The sequence below is a fragment of the Herpailurus yagouaroundi genome, unplaced genomic scaffold (assembly GCF_014898765.1).
Source record: "Herpailurus yagouaroundi ecotype Mexico unplaced genomic scaffold, PumYag 164, whole genome shotgun sequence".
Lineage (NCBI taxonomy): Eukaryota > Metazoa > Chordata > Mammalia > Carnivora > Felidae > Herpailurus > Herpailurus yagouaroundi.
This window is the reverse complement of record NW_024412405.1, coordinates 9,147,358-9,163,283: the sequence shown is the minus strand read 5'-3', so window position 1 is coordinate 9,163,283 and position 15,926 is coordinate 9,147,358. Positions and strand designations below refer to the sequence as shown.

The following is a 15,926-nucleotide window of genomic DNA, read 5'->3' as shown; positions in this document are numbered from 1 at the left end:
GAGAGAAAGAGAGAGAGAGAGAGAGAGAGAGAGAGAGAGAATCCCAAGCAGGCTCCATGCTCAATGCAGAGCTGGATGCAGGGTTTTCCATCCTATGAATCTGGGATCATGACCTGAGCCGAAATCGAGAGTTGGAAGCTTAACTGACTGAGCCACCCAGGTGTCCTTAGAAGGAATTTTAAGTTATGGAAATGGCAAGAGGAAAAGATGGGGGCATATTGCTTTTAAGAAAATCTGAGTCTTTGAATAAGAATATCTGAATGGAGAATTATGATAGAGGACAATGCCTGAAATCGTCCCTTTTTCCTTGCTGATTTTCTTTAAAAATGTATATTCCAGTTTCTTTCTTTCTTTCTTTTTATTTTTTGAGAGAGACAGAGACAGAGAGAGAGGTAGAGAGGCAGAGACACAAAGAGAATCTTAAGCAGGAGCGTAGACCCCTACAAGGGGCTTGATGCCATGACTCTTGGATCATGACCTGAGCTGAAATCAGGAGACGGTCACTCAACTGACTGAGCCACCCAGCACCCCTATATTTCAGTTTGTAAAGACCTTTCTTTCACTCAACCTTGTTCTTTTCCCCCGCAGCACAGAAGTGCTGTATATGGTAAAGGACAAAGGGTTTTTAAGACACTTAGCTTTTTGGTCATTGAATCTGGAAGGATACCTCAGATATCACCAACTCTACAACAGATAGGTACGTGGCTACGTGTTCAGGAAATGAATTACAATAAACATCCATTCAGAAATTTCAAACGGCTTTATTGGAGCTTTTTAATGTTAATAACTGACGGTATTGTTTTCGTTAGATACACTCAACCCTGGACTTGGACAAGTGCTGTGTAAGTTACTTGAAAGTCTTCCTTGCTTTTTCAATTTATTTACTAGAGGAGACAGCTTGAGCTAGCCTTCCCCAAATCAGTATTTCTCCCTCTCTCCCTCCTACGTTCTACCCCTTCCTGCCTTTTTTTCTTTGTTTCTTTCTTTCCAATTGGTTCAGCAATTCAATGTCTTTTAAAGAATCTGGAAACAAAAATATTGACAGTTTTTATCTTTATCACAGTCTGTATTAAATATCATGGGTTTATTATAATATGCTGGGTTCTGACGAGCCTTATAAGAATCCATTTAAACAAAAATAGTACATTCTTCCAGGTGTTCCTGTTGAGAAAAAAGATGACACATTTAAAATAGCTCTCCAACAAACATTCCCTTGCTTTGTACTTAACTTATTGATTACAGAGTCATAGTACCCAGCTGTCCTCATTAAAATCATCCTTCTCAACTTTTCCACCTTCCCACTTTTTGATCTTAAGGCATTTAAGAGGCACAGATCCAGAGAGAAGAAACCACAGAGACCAAGAAGCCAGGCTCAGGGTGGAAAAGAGATAGGATTTATTTTCTCCCAGCATCCAGAATTTCTTATGATGAAGCCTAATTTTTTTATTCTACATTTGTAAACTGAATTGTTTACAATGAAAAAAAAAAAAAAAAAAAGGAAGAGAACCCTGAATCATGGGGATAAAGGTCTAGAGATAAACCGAAGGATAATTGAGAAGTATGGTCTCAAAGAATAATAATACAACCTTGTGTTTAAAGTTTTATTTTATTCCAGTGGAGCCATAGCCTCGTGCATTATGCAGGTTATCTGAGAACCTGAGAAGCTTTTTCACTTTCACCTGAAATGTAAAACATGAAGATTAAATACAAGGCCTGATTCTCCATTTTTTGTCACTCTTTCTGCTCCTTTAGCTTTCCACATACACAGTGTGTTGAGAATGTTGTCCATTGCCAGTAACAGGAACAAAGCAGGGAAAAAGATATATTAAGTTGATATGGTCGGTTATATTTGCAAAATAAAACAAAATAAATTTAAACAAATATAAAGTAACTCAAAGGATATTTATCCACAGTACAATCTTTAATTCCACTTGAAAAATGTTTACTCAGTGTTTTCAGCATGCCAAGCCCTGTATTAGGCCTGGCAGGGGATACAATGATACTGTCTCTACCCTCAAGATGAATACGGCTTGATGGTGGCAAAGGACACAATTCAATATGTGAATGATTATAATGTATAACTGAGTGGAGTAAGGGCTCAAGGAGAGGTAGACTCACAGTGCTGAGACAGGTTAGGTGCAGACAGATTATATCTCATTGCAAGTGTGGGGGGACACAGTGACTGAGCTCAGGGAAGAAGCAAAACTAAATATGGAAAATGAGCAAGATGGGAGGAGAGACGAAGAAAGAACTTCCTGGTGGAGATAATATCACAAGTCATTGAGAAAGATCACTGGGGACCATCAAATATGCCACCCTTGCCGGAGTGTGTTATGCATGTGTGGGCCATCAAAGGAGATCAGACCAGAAAGGTAGGTTGAGGCTGATGTGGGAAGGTCTTCAAAGAAAGGAGGCTGGTGGCTGTGGCCATGGCCGTGGAGAGTGGAGAGTGTACGTGGTCATGAGGTAGGCTGCTGCTGCCTTTCTAGGAGGCCTGGCTAGATGCAACCAGTCAACTGATTGTTGCTTCTGGTTTAAGGGTGTCTCATTTCTCTTCCAAACCCTTCCTCCTCTGTTCTGGGTTTTCTGGGAAGCAAAAAGGGGAACAGGGGTAGAGCATGTGCCAAGGCTGCTATCTTGTTGGCAGCAAATTTTCTTTCTACTTGATGTAATGACAGCGACATTTAAAAAATATTACTTGTTTTTCTTTAAACTGCAAAGTGATGGCAGAGAGACAGAGTTAAAACAAAGTCCAAAGATGGGTCTGTGCTGCTTTGCTTCACCACTGCTCAGGATGTTCACCCAGGATGCACTTGAGCAGGTACCCCTTGTGCACAGGGACCTGAGCATCTTCGTTTAGCTGTCTTTGGGAATGGTGTTATGAGGGGGGCACTGGAGGATGGGTATCGTGCGAAGTTACTCAAGACAGAAGAGGTTGGAGTCAAAGGACGAGCACAAAAGTGTGTCTATGGGGAGTCTGAGAAGTGGGATCACAGAAGTCAACCTTGTCAACATGCCTGGGTACCAGAGAAGACAGAAAGCCTAAAAATTCAGGAGTCAGCTCATGGTAGGGATGTCACCAATGAAACATGATGTAATGACATAAGAATGTCTGGGGTTAGGACACCTGTAACATGGTCCTATTGGGTCCTGGATCTTTGGCTAATCAGAATGACTAATATTGAGTGTTCACTTTATAATATTGAAATGTCAGATATTGTAACCTGAATTTTTTTCTCTCTCTGAGGTGACATTTGACATGGGTCCATGCCTGCCTCAGTTCTGAGTGCTTTTCAATGTAGCAACACTTCATTTCTTTCAGCTCCCCTATGAGGTTGGGTCTATTATATCCTCACTCCACAGATGAAGAGATTGACACAGAAGCAGGTGTAGTGACTCGCTCAAGGCCACAGCCTGGAAGGGGCAAGGCTGGAATTCAGCTTACAAAGAAAAACTTTACAGGAAAGAAGGCAATTGCATAGGTAAGTAGTCTAGGAAGTAGAAAAATAATAAATCCAATGTTTCAATACTGAAGTTGTAGAAAGGCAGGTAAAAATTACACATGGATATCATGAAGGACCCATTTTATTAACATAAATGAATAGTTGCTTAGATTAAGAATTAGCAAGATTAAGATTCAGTTTTCAAAAGGTTTTGTTTTGTTTTTTTAATTTTAGAGAAAGAGAGAGTGTGCACCAGTGGGGAGAGAAGCAGAAGGAGACAGAGAGAGAGAGAGAGAGAGAGAGAGAGAGAGAGAGAGAGATAGCGAATCCCAAGCAGGCTTCACGCTCAGTGCAGAGTTTGATGCGGGGCTCGATCCCACAACCCTGGGATCATGACATGAGGTGAAATCAAAAGTCAGACACTCAACTAACTGAGACACGCATGTGCCCCACAGAATTTTTTTTTTTTAATCAAACTACATGCATGCATGAACATGTTAAAATTGGTGTAAGGGGTCTTTGGTGTAAATTCGTGTGACCTTGTGACTTTGTTGGCTTTCTGACTTTGACTTCAGTCATGTTAGGTCTTAACAATACAAAGATATTTTTTCCCTCATCCTATTTCCAGACTACTATACTTTGCCCGCAGCTCTGTAACGAAACAAATGCATTTGTCTCTTCAATAAATGGGCTCTCAGCTACTGGGCATTTGTTTGGAAGGACATTCAAGATGTAAGACACATCAAGCACGGGGCCCTTGTGCATCTGTCTGAGTCAGCTCTGTCAGGGCAAAGCACTCATTAAAGAAATGGGTGCCTGAGACAGCCTGGGGAAGAACTGTGCTTCAGGAGGTGCACAGAGCCAGGGGAGGGAAAGTGCTCCTCCGTGACTAGAAAGGGATCCCGGGTGTCCAAGAGAAGTGAACTGTGGAGTAGTTTCCTGGTTCTTTGAGAGAAAGAGTCGGACTCTCTCCCTGATAAGCTGGACTGGTACTTTGCGCTAACCTCCAAAGGGCCAGGAGTGTCAAGTTCTCTGCCAGAGTGTCATCTGGTAGAGATAATAATAATGATAGCAATACATCTACAGAGTTCCTTCATAAACTAGGCACTGGATAAACATGTTTGCTGAACACATGTTCATTTAGCATTGACCTTTTATGGAAAAGCTACTGCTTTGTACAAAGAAATGCCTTCCAGAGCTGACAGGTTGAGCCTAGCTCTAAGCCCGCTGTAGAAGTCTGTTTGCCCTCAGCCCATGAGTAGATCCTTAAGGCAAACTGGGTCCATCCTTAAGATAGTGAATTACCAGGCAAATTTCCAGAGACATCAAACTTGCATTATTCTTTTTGCCTTAAGAATTAAAATTCCCTTTCAAAGCTGTGACAATCTCTGACTGTTCCCGTGAAGCATGGCTGTCTTGTCTTCCCTGTGTCCTTCTCTTGCTTGGATTTTATGTATAACTTCTCTCATTGCTGCTGTCCTTCTCTGGTAGTGAGGGGGGAATCCAAAGGGCAGATGGGTTAGTGGAGGTGGGGTGCAGGAAGTGAATGGTAAATGGTAACCTGCATCCCAGAAATGGAAGGTATGGTTGGCCCAAAGGTGAGGCTCATGTGAATTAAGTGAGCATGTTGGATACAAAATGGTTGGAGCAATTTATTGTGAATAAGGCTGTTCTCAACAACCTAGACAGAGTAAGATGTGCCACCACTCTCCTTCTATCCATGTCTTTGTTTCTGGAATCCTTTCCAGTACAATGCTTTAGCATCGTGAACTTTAGGTTACAGTGGGGCAGGAGTTGAAGATGATTGGCTTAGTGGACAAGAAACACTCTTTCTTGATCTGATGGCATATCACTTATCATTACCACTATGGAAAGCTTCCCCCTTCTACGTTATTATAGGACATACTGTTGATTCTTATTTATTTAGGAAATTAATATTCATTTTGGGGTACATGAATCTCTTTTCTTCTTCCAGCTGACATATTTTGACTCTTGTATGTTTATTAGCATTTCATCTATAAACAGGGGTAGTAGAAATAGAAGGAGATCAAACTTAAGTTATTAAAGTGTGGCAGATGTTGTGGCCAAGAGAAAATGAAAGGTTTTTGGTAAATAAGATGGAGTTATTCAATCATTCATTTCAATTATATTGTTACCTAGTATCACAAATAATTAAGTTGGCTGTACATAGGAACTTAATCAGAAACAGAAGCATTTTTAGTGAATGCCTACTCATAAGGTTTACCTTGCTTGCATGCAAAACATTCATTTTAAATAATAATAATATTAATAATACATCAAAAGTTCTTGTGATCAGCAATTGAAATTTATTTTCAGTTATAAGGTTAATTCAACAGCTGAAGGCATATACCTTGAAGTATGAATTTATGACATAAGCCACTATCTCATTGGATATGCAGGGTAACAACCTCATTAAAACTACAGTGTGAAAAAGAGATTCATGTTATGTTTCACCAAGGTTAAAGGCAAAGGGATAGACTAAGTATTGGAAGAAGACAGTTAAGCAGAAAAATGCTCAGCCTGACATGTTATTATTATTGTATATTTTGTACCAATAAAATATCAGATGAAAGAGACAAGTTACTTACCACCAGATGGGGGCAGAGGGGAAAAATATCAGGTTATATGATCTAGAGCCTATGTGATCATAGCTATAGTGACTCAAACAGCAATGTCAAGAGCTATTGGCTGATTAATGGTTTATATAATTTTTTTTGTTTTGATCTAGAGAGAAACATTTATTGAACATCTACTGTGCCAGGCAGTACACTAACATGATTTTTCACCTGCTAAGTTATATGATTCTTCGAATAACCTTGTGATTGCTGACAAATGAGAACATTTATTTTTGTTGACACTCATTAATAGATGCAGTCAGTATTTACAGTAGATGCAATCAGTATTGATCAAATGTTGGGATATTGATTATAATATGCAGATATAGATCTGAGGAAACAAAGAAGTAATATACTAAGATTGTAACTGAACCAGTGTGAGTTCACTCCTCAGTGAGTCCGAACCTGTCCCAGGTTGAGTTGTCACACAAAATAACTTCATTTGCAGAAAATAAGGAGATCATGGGGAATAGCTTCCAAAGCCATGACTCCCTGAGTGAGAGAGAATGTGTTCCTTTGATTTAGGGTTAGGATGTATACTTTGATTGGGATGCCTTGTCATCCTATGTTGAGGTGAGCATAAGGTTGTGCATGAGCCTTAAGGAAACATGCCTATACACACATTGTATGTTATGTAAATGACACTTGTGTTCCTCTTCGGGTGGAGATTTTAGTATTATAATGGGTAAAGGTGGTTGTCGGTCACTCTGGGGGTCACTCCATCACCCATTTGTGCAGGTGCAAATCAGGGGTTAAGCTCAAATTGGTCTGGGTGGTCTGGGCCAGCTGGAGGTCTTGTCAGGGAGGTCGCTATTGCTCGAGAGGTGGTTTCACTTTCCATTTGCCTGAGTTCAGAGATAAACTGGAAAGAAGAGCTTAAGGAAAAATGTGGGACCAAGGTCGGTGAGTACACGCAGGGGGGAAGTAAAGGTCAAGTATGGGGTCTAGCTGGTGACCTGATGACTTCAGAGCACTTTCCTTGACATTATACTCAAATCTAAAAACATGTTTGAACCATTAATGATAGTACAATACAAAAAGACAGCTGGTTGGTGATGATCATTAGTTTAATGGTTTTGTAGGATTATTAGCATCGCTCTATTTCATCTACAGACTCTATCCTTAGCAGTCTGTCCTTTAGATATTTATTCTTGGTAAATAAGGAACCAGGTGTGGTGATTTAAAAATCTTCCCACAAATTCTTTGACACTGTTTTCTTCAAAAAGTCAAGCAGAATTCTGCTTCCCTTGAGTGTGGGCCAGACTTTGTAAGTATGGTGAAAATGAAGGTGTGTGACTTCAAAGATTAGGTCATAAAAGAGATTGCATCTTCCTCATTGCTCTCTCTTGGATTACTCACACTAGAGAAAGCCAGTGGTCACACTGTGAGGACACTTAAGCAGCCCTACGGAAAGATCCATTGTGGTGAAGGAATAAGACCTTCTAAGGCCAAGAGGCAATGAGAAATGAGGCCTCCTGCCAACAGCCATGTGAGAGCGCCATCTTCCAGCCCCCGTCAAGCACATCCTCCAGTCCCCCGTCAAGCCTTCAGATGACTGTAGCCCTGGATCATATCTTAACTGCAACCTCATGAGAGACCTTGAGCCAGAGCCACCAGATAAGCCACTTCTGAATTCCTTACCCACAGAAACCATGAGATAATACACATTTATTGTTTCAAGCCACAAAGTGTTGGATAATTTATTATACAACAAAAACTAATTAATATACCAAGAGAGAGGATATATGTGTCAGCACCAATTAATCTGTATTATTGGAAGGAAACAAATTGTTTGGGCTTGAGAAAACAGAGCCTAAAGTCAAGATTGCATGCTTTTTTTTTTTTTTTTTAATATTGGAGATACAATCTGAAGGAAGCAAGAGTGAGGGAAAAAGAAAAGTTAGGCAACGAAAACAGGAAAAAATTCAAAGTGGTACTTAGCAAAGTTGGCTACAGTTACTCAGGATGACAGAGTTGATTGCTCAGTCACAGGAGGTGTCTCTAGAAGGGTGGAGAGGTGATATGATATCATTGTGCCTTAGAGCAATCAAGTGGGGAGGGAGGGAGAGGAATTTATCTGCTAGCTCCTTCCTGTCTGTCTCAGGTCAAAGTACTTCCTATGGGGCATTAACTCTTCACAGGCCTTACTAATAGAATTCCGTCACTCTGGACAGCTACTGGGAAAGCTAGACTCTCCAAGGCTCATGTCACGTCGGATCTGGGTGCTGGGACTCTTGTAGTTCTTGCAATGGTGAAGGTATAGAAGCCATGACAAAGCCTGACTCTTGTGCTCTGGAGAGGCTGAGAAATTTGTTGGTGTCTGGAGACAGGAATAGAGGACTGCAGAAATATATGTCTTGACTGGAGCCATCCTGGCAAGGAGGTGAAGAAAGTAGCTGAGACCCAGGGGCAGATGGAACTGGATGGATCTGGGATGAGGCATGTGCTGGGCTGGTATCCAGTTAAACACACACCATAATTGTGTACAAAGAGTAGTGTTTGACAGAGGACACAAGATTATCCTTGCAAAAGCAGCATCTGGTAGCAAGTAGGAGTTTGGGTTCTGGAGTTTGAACCACTGCCCCTATACTTCCTACTTAGGTGACCTTGCATACACCGTATAACCTTTATGGATCTCAGCTTTCTCGTCTTTAAAATAGAGATAATAATAGTACCTACAACCTCAGGAAGTTTAAATGAGTTAATAGACCTACAATACTTGCAATAGTGTTTGACATAGAGTAGGTGCTACATAAGCATTGGCTATTTCTGATATTACTGCCTACCAGGAGCTTACACATCTTAAGAATAGATAGACAACAGCATAAAACATGAAACTAATAAGTAAGGGGATGAAACACTTACAGTGAATGGAGATCAAAGCCAAATTAAAAATTATGCATGTAAAAGGCAAGGTAGATATGTAATTAGAGTGGCAAATGAACACGGAGTGCTTCTGTTAACTTGCATTTAGGGAATACAAATATGGTGGATTCTTATGATTATTTCTGACTCCATGATGAGCGATTGGTTGAAAGTACAGAAATAACAATACATTTATGAGCTACCGCCTGTGTGCCAGGGATTACATAAGGTATTTCACAGGCTGATTCGTATAGACTGGCCAAGGGGGAAAGTCCACATCTTTTATGCTCTATTACTAATCTGGTTGGACTTGGGATATGATATAGTTAAAAATCCCCAAATCAAAAATCAAGTAAAGGAGATTGGCCTTAACTCACATAGGCCTCCATGTGAAGAAAGCAGGGGCAGGAAACACGGAAAGTAGAAAAGAAACTTAAGTCAGCCTGCCAGTCACACCTGGAAGGCTGGCCACCCTTGGTCAGGAGTGAAGAAGAAATTGTGTATCAATTCAACAAATATTTCATAGTAATGCTCATTACATACCAGGCATCTTGCTAGACTCAGGGTCTACAAATATGAAAGACAAAAATTCTCAACCCTACCATGGTCTAGTGGGGTGTCGAAGACTAATTAAAAAAATGGTTCTATTTCAATGACAATTGTATAATGCTTGTGTATACAGGTGCACATAAAAGTGACATGGGACTCACCGTCCTCTGTAATCAACTATGACACCGGTCAAATGTAGGAAATACTGCTTTCAGGTATTTGACAATAGCGCCGTCTGAAGAAGGAAAACTAACAATGTGAATCCTATAGTGGTCTCAGATTTCCTGAGAGGGAAAACAAACAAAACATACTGGGCGCACTGAGCTGAGAAGACAGGAGGAGGGAGCTGGAATTTGCAGAGCAGAGAGCTAAAGAAGGAAGCTGCTGGGAGGAAGAGGTCCAGAGATCTGCATGTAGGTTTGCCCTTGATCTTTGGCTGACCACTAAGCCGCATAAGCCAAGGATGAAACTCCACAAGGCTGGGTGAAGGGTAACTAGTATGGGACTGTGAATGAATAATTCCAAGAGCTGACACAGCATTAGGAGAAGTCTAATTTCTGACAAGTCAGAAGGAATACTTTGGGCGTTCAGTCAAGCCTTCAGAAGATCATGCCTTAGCAGAGACTCCAAGAGTTCATGCCTCAGCCCTGGAGCTAAGATGGCCCCAGAATTAAGGTTACTCTGAACCTACACTTATGGAGCCTAAAAAACAAGTATCTGGAGGTTCAAACTGATGTTTAAGTACCTGCCAAAACAAACACAATACTCCTTAAGGAAAACAACAACATCAGTAGTCACATAATATTCTCAAAATCCACCACCCAGTGAAAAATTATTAGATATGAAAAGAAGCAAAAAAAATATGACCTATAATTAGGGGGGAGGTAGGTCAATGGAAATAGGTTTAGAAATGACAGAGATGGTGGAATGAACAGGCAGGAATTTTATTTTTTTGTTTTTTATTTAAAAAATTAATTTATTGTCAAATTGGCTTACACACAACACCCAGTGCTCATCCCAACAAGTGCCCTCCTCAATGTCCATCACCCATTATCCTTCTCCCCCCAACCCTCCCTGTCCACCTTTAGTTTGTTCTCTGTATTTAAGAGTCTCTTGTGGTTTGCCTCCCTCCCTCTCTGTTTGTATCCATTTTTTTTCATCCCCCATGGTCTTCTGTTAATTTTCTCAAGATCCACATCTGAATGAAAACATATGATGTCAGATAAGAACTTGAAAACTACTAGCAGAAACATGCTAAAAGACTTAAAAGAAAACGTGAATACAGCAAGAACAGAAATTAAAGATCAAAGAAGAACCAAATGTAATTATAAAACTGAAAAATACAATATCTGAAATACAAAATGAACGAGATGGGCTTAGGAGCTGATTGGACACTGTAGAAATAAAGGTCAAAGACCTTGAAAATAGCAGTAAGAACTATTAAAACTAAAGCATAGAAGATGATGATATCGGGAATTATCACAAAGCCATGAGATACACGTCAATATGATACCCATTTTACAGGTGAGGAAGCCGAGGCATGAGGCTGTTGAGGAGCTTTGGGAAAGGTCACACGGTTGTAAGTGTGGGGTTGCGGAGAATGCTTGGTCGCAGGGGTGAGAGGGAGGGAATAGCAGTGAGGAGGTGAGTGTTACCGGCCCTGAGTCTGGGAGGGCTATGTTGCCTCTCAGGGAAGAGAGGAGTGGAATTCAGGCACAGGAAGAAGAGAAGACAGAGAAGCATAAAGACCGAGGAGGACTTATTCTCATATTTTAGTTTCCCCAGTGAGTTAGATAGCCATGCCCATTTAGTAGAGAACCAGGCTGGTTTTATCCACCTCAGAAAATATCCCCTTCCTTCTTTTTCTTTCTCTTTGTGATGTGAACCTTAATATTCTCTCTGGCTCCTTCACTGAGCCCACCAGATGGCTAGGTGTGGATGGAGCTTGGTGCCCTGGGGGAGTCACCTTCTTGGGCCCATGCTCTCCGTGTACATGCTGGAGGGTTCCTTGTGCCCTGCATCTGGTTCCATAGCCCAAACTTCAACATGTAGAACGATTCTCAACAGGTAGAACAGCGGGTCCAATGTTGAAGAATTTCCATGCTTGGCTTGGCTCTCCCTGAACCCAGAGGAGGAGATATCTTTTATGTGTTTTTTTTTTTCCTCAATATATTAAAAAGAAAATTTTTTAAATTTATTTTTGAGAGAGAGAGAGAGAGAGCACGTGAACAGGGGAGGGGCAGAGAGAGAGGGAGACACAGAATCAGAAGCAGGCTCCAGGCTCTGAGTTGACACCACAGATCCCAACGTGGAGTTCAAACTCATGAACCGCGAGATCATGACCTGCACCGAAGTCAGATGCTCAACCGACAGAGCCACCCAGGCACCCCCTCAATACTTTTTTTCTCAGCTCAAAAGTTATAAAATTTTAAAATCCAAGATTAATATCATCTTTTTGAGATCTTTATTCCAAGTTTCTCAGAATACATAAAACCTATTACCTCTTGCTATGGACAGAGTCCCACTCCAAATTCATATATTGAAGCCTTGACCCCCAGTGTGACTATATTTGGAGATGGGGCCTTTAGGAGGTAATTAAGGTTAAATGAGGTTGTCGTAGGGGCACGATCTGATAGGATTGGTGAGCTTATAAGAAGAGATACCACACGGGGGCCTGGGTGACTCAGTTGGTTAAGCGGCCAACTTCAGCTCAGGTCATGATTTCTTGGTTTATGAGTTCAAGCCCTGTGTCGGACTCTGTGCTGACAGCTCCGAGCCTGGAGACTGCTTCGGATTCTGTGTCTCCCTCTCTCTCTGCCCCTCCCTCACTCACGCTCTGTCTCTCTCAAAAATAAATAAGCATTAAAAAAAAATTAAAAAAAAAAAAAAAAAGAAGAGATACCACCAAGAGCTCTCCCCCTCCCTTTCTCTCTCTGTAGCCCTGGAACATGGAGATCCTCTCCCCACCAATATCCCCATTTTCTACAAGGAGAAACTGAGCGTGAGGGTGGATGAGGAACCAGTGGATAATCAAGCGGCACAGGAGGTCTGTTGCGAGTCCGACGCCTGTGCTCTGAGCCACCATGTTACCTGGATCCCAAGCACAGAAACGAATTTTGGAAGCAATGGTTCAACATCTGCTTTTTGTTGGCGGCTGCCAGCCCAGGACATCTCCTTTTCATCGTGTTCTGTGTCTGAACGTTTGGCGTAGCACTTGGAAGCCCATGAGCCTGATGCTGTTCATACATGTCAGTTGTATGACATGTTGGCCAGGTGTCCTCTGGCCTCTGACAGTCCCCTGTCGTGTGGTGAGGGGAGGCAGACTGCTGTTCGTCTGGACTCTGACCGCAGCGCCACAAATGCTTTGTCATCTGTCGAAAACCAGTGCCGTTTTGTTAATCAGACTGTCATTCATCTAAGGGCGGTGTGGTGAGACGCGCATGGCGACAGTTACCTATTAATTTTAGTGGTGACGTAGGTAAGGAGTGTTCATTCTCAGGGCAGCACTGAAGCTGGTGTAGACCAACGTGAAACACAGAGCCACCCACCTGGACACAAAAGGAAAAAAATACCAGGAGATGAGGTAAACTGCTTTTGCAAATATTTTCAAAAAGAGAGACTTTGAAGTCATGGTCCTCCACAAATTGCATGCAAACTTCCGTGTGTATGTACCGATGTACTACCTTTTTTTAGAAGATTATTTTTTAAAGCTGTCTGTGACTTATAAGAGGTAAAAAAAAAAAAAACAAGAAAAACAAAAAAACCCACGAACACTTCTGCTTCAGCAAGAAGCGCTATGGATTCTTTGCTTATCACAGCTGAATTCAGGTTTTACTTGCTGAACTAAAGCAGTTACTTGTCCCAATGACAGACATTTAGAGAGACGCAGGCGCCATATCTGTTGGAGCCAGAAAGGCTAACATTTAATACTAGATGCAGAGACAAACACGAGCCTACATAGGTCCTGCCCTCTACTGGGTTACATCCTGGGGTGTCAGCCCCAAAGAACAAAATTTGAGACCTGTTTCAAGATTCTACCTTTTCCATCTTTATATAACTATATGCTATAGATATATAACTACCATATATATAGTCATACACTTTAAACATAAACACACATCTACACACGTACACACACATACACACATATACACATGTACACACATACACACATATACACATACACATATATACACATATACATATACATACACATATATACACACATACAAACCTATGAACACGTACACACATACATACATATGTACGTATATACACAAACACACACTCATGTACACACATATATACACACGGACACACATATACACACATTTCCTAAGTGTATGTATATTCCCGTGTGTGTGTGTGTGTGTGTGTGTGTGTGCACTACTATAGTACACATACTATATTTACAGTCTCTTTTCCTACTTCTATAGGTTTCAAAATGCAGAAACGTCCCGGACACGCCACATGCCCCCTTGTGAAACGATGGATGGGTAAGCTGACTGGAATGTCCTGGCAAAGGACAAAGATGTGAAATAACCGGTTCAAAGTCACCCTTCAGGTCTGGGAGAGAGCCTCAGCTGCCTCTGTCACTGAAATTCTTCATTCCCGAGGCAGGGTCAGCCCTCTCGGAGCAGAGTGTGGCACGGGACCAAGGTAGAATGACACAAAACGAAGGGGCTTCTGCTCTGCCGGTTCATGAGCGTGCGTTGTGCATCATATGAGAAGTTATTTCTCCTAAGGACCATCTTTAACTTCAGCAATATGTCCTAAAGATGTCTTACAAGGGCAATCAAGATTTAGCCAGGGGGCTAAGTGGGAGGAAGTTATAATGTACAAGGTGAGTCTTTTGAGACTCTGAAAAACCCATTAACGGAGAAGTTATTAATGTCTTTTTTTATGCAGCCATAGTGCAGAGGCAGACCCCAAAGAAACCAATCCACATTATGAAACGTTTTACAGAAATCCATTTTTAAAAATAGGAGAATGCTCTAAATGGAGTCTGGAGGTGGGAACGGAATACGTGTCTGGCCTCCTGGGCCAGCTGCAGATTTTCTAAAGAATAAAGGGAAATTCTCCTTAGCCTTCACTTTGAGACAAAGAAATAGAATGAAAACTTCTACTGTAAGATTTGGTTATCTCTTCTATTTTTCTTGTTCTCACATTTAGTTTTCTTCCTTCCTTTCGTGTACTTCCCCTACCCAAACCTAATATCTTCAGGCCTCTGTTAACTTGGATTTAACTTTAAAAATAGCAAATTATTAAACCTTCATTAGGCATGAATGTGATATACAATTAAGTGAGTTCCTCTAAGAATGGTAGAATATAAGGGCAGGTTTTCCATCCGTAAATATGGCGCCTCTGGACTATTATCAGAGGGAATGAATGCACTCAGATGTGTTTTCCCCCACAGAGGGGAGAGATTTGCTTTCATTTTCACTCAACTAAAATCTCTTCATAAACAGAAACTGTGACTTGTTCATTTTTACCTCCCTTCCTCATAGCACAGCCCTGGTACACAGCCGGTGATCAGCAAACAGTTACTGGTCAGCTGAAGCAATTCTAAATTCATCAAATCTACAGTTCACCGTTACAGCCAGAGAATTCCTTCTAGAAGCCAGACTCTTTGCCAATTGCTGTGTCTTCAGAGATGAGTAGGATGTGGCTCTTAGTGTCAACGACCTTAGAGTTGGGTGGAGTCATGGTGAAGGGGGGCATTTCTGCCAGTGGTGGGGTCAGGGAGAGACAGGAAATACAGGCGGGTGGTTGCTAGGTAGACACAGGAGGAAGGACATTGTGGAGAGAGGGTCATAGATAAGGCCAAAGCCAGGAAGGAGTCAGGCTGCTGTACACAGAGGGTATATAGACACCTGACCGGCCAATAGGCCTGGTGACCATGTAAGAGAGCTGGTGAAGGCTAACGTTGGAGACCGGACGTGCGGGGGTCACAGCGGAGGACCTGAGGATCTGTGAACCGCGCCCTGACACCCCAGCGTGTTCTGATCAGATCTTTTCATGCTCTTGAAAAGCATCTTTTTAAATGGTAAGATGCGCACGGGCACAGAGAAGTGGATGAAACGACAGAATCAGCTGTTCAGTAAATGCAAAAATGTTTCTTGAATCCTGTTCTTTTAATTGCCAGGGTGTAGCGATAGGTGGAAAGAAAAGTATCAAGCCCAAAGAAACACCAACTAAAATTTAAAAAATCCCTGGAATTTGCTCAGGGTTGGTCCAGTGGCCATGGCGTGCTTTTGTGTACCCACAATATCTTCAAAGGCAAACCTTGAGGGAAATACGGTCTGCGAGGAGCCCGTTCGTGACCCAGTAGGTGATCCTTTGATCACTCACCAGGGCTCGCTCACCCGGAACAGGTTTCTGGCTGCTGGTTTGGGGAGTGATCAGCAGAAGTTTAGCCGTGGGGTCTTTGATA

The 15,926-nt window shown here is 41.8% G+C and overlaps 1 pseudogene; it reads left to right on the top strand.

Moving 5' to 3' along the window:
- Positions 1-2,429: 2,429 nt before the first annotated feature.
- LOC121037651 (MKI67 FHA domain-interacting nucleolar phosphoprotein-like) overlaps positions 2,430-15,926 on the top strand; it is a 31,308-nt pseudogene continuing 17,811 nt past the window's right edge.